This window comes from Pteropus alecto, unplaced genomic scaffold, assembly GCF_000325575.1.
Source record: "Pteropus alecto unplaced genomic scaffold, ASM32557v1 scaffold189, whole genome shotgun sequence".
In the NCBI taxonomy this organism is placed as follows: Eukaryota; Metazoa; Chordata; class Mammalia; order Chiroptera; family Pteropodidae; genus Pteropus; species Pteropus alecto.
In genome coordinates, this window is record NW_006442117.1 from 513,251 (window position 1) to 513,790 (window position 540).

At 66.7% G+C, this 540-nt stretch overlaps 1 protein-coding gene across 1 annotated transcript in view; it reads right to left on the reverse strand.

The window, feature by feature from the left end:
• The window catches only part of TTC13 (tetratricopeptide repeat domain 13), a gene marked incomplete at its 5' end in the record, with an annotated part of 36,638 nt that overhangs the window by 33,610 nt on the left and 2,488 nt on the right, over positions 1–540 (reverse strand). The gene's annotated exons all lie outside the window — the stretch shown is intronic.

A 540-nucleotide genomic window follows, 5' to 3' on the forward strand; every position in this document is an offset into this window, starting at 1 on the left:
CTACGCAGCTGCTTCCGCCCCTCGTGTGGCAGCTGACCCTGGCGGCAGGCGACACGCCCACGGCAAAGCGCATCGGACCTGGGCGAAGCAGCCCGCTTCCAATCGCGCCACCGACAGGCCGGCGGACACCGCACCCGCGGGTCTGAACGGGCTCAGCCTTCCCGCACCCACGTTCCCAGACACGCCGGGGACCGTCCTCCGGCTCAAACGCAGCCACCCCGGCCGCGCTGCAGCACGGAAGGTCGGAGAAGCTGTGACGCTCTCCGGCTTTCACGTCTGCCCGGCTCGTCCTCGATGACAGCACACAAATAACCTCTTCGCAAATAACGACAGCTCCTAAGAACTCATCACCACGATCACGGACTTCCACAGAAACACGCGGATAAAACGGTCCGGCCGGATCAGCCATCCAGACCTTCCACGTCGCGACGTATGATCCACGGAGCCTCACGAGATCCAAGCGCTCGCCGCGTCCCCGCGTCCCCGCGGCGGAGCCGGCCTCTGAGCCCTCCGCCTCACCACCCCGCCACCTGCTCCAAG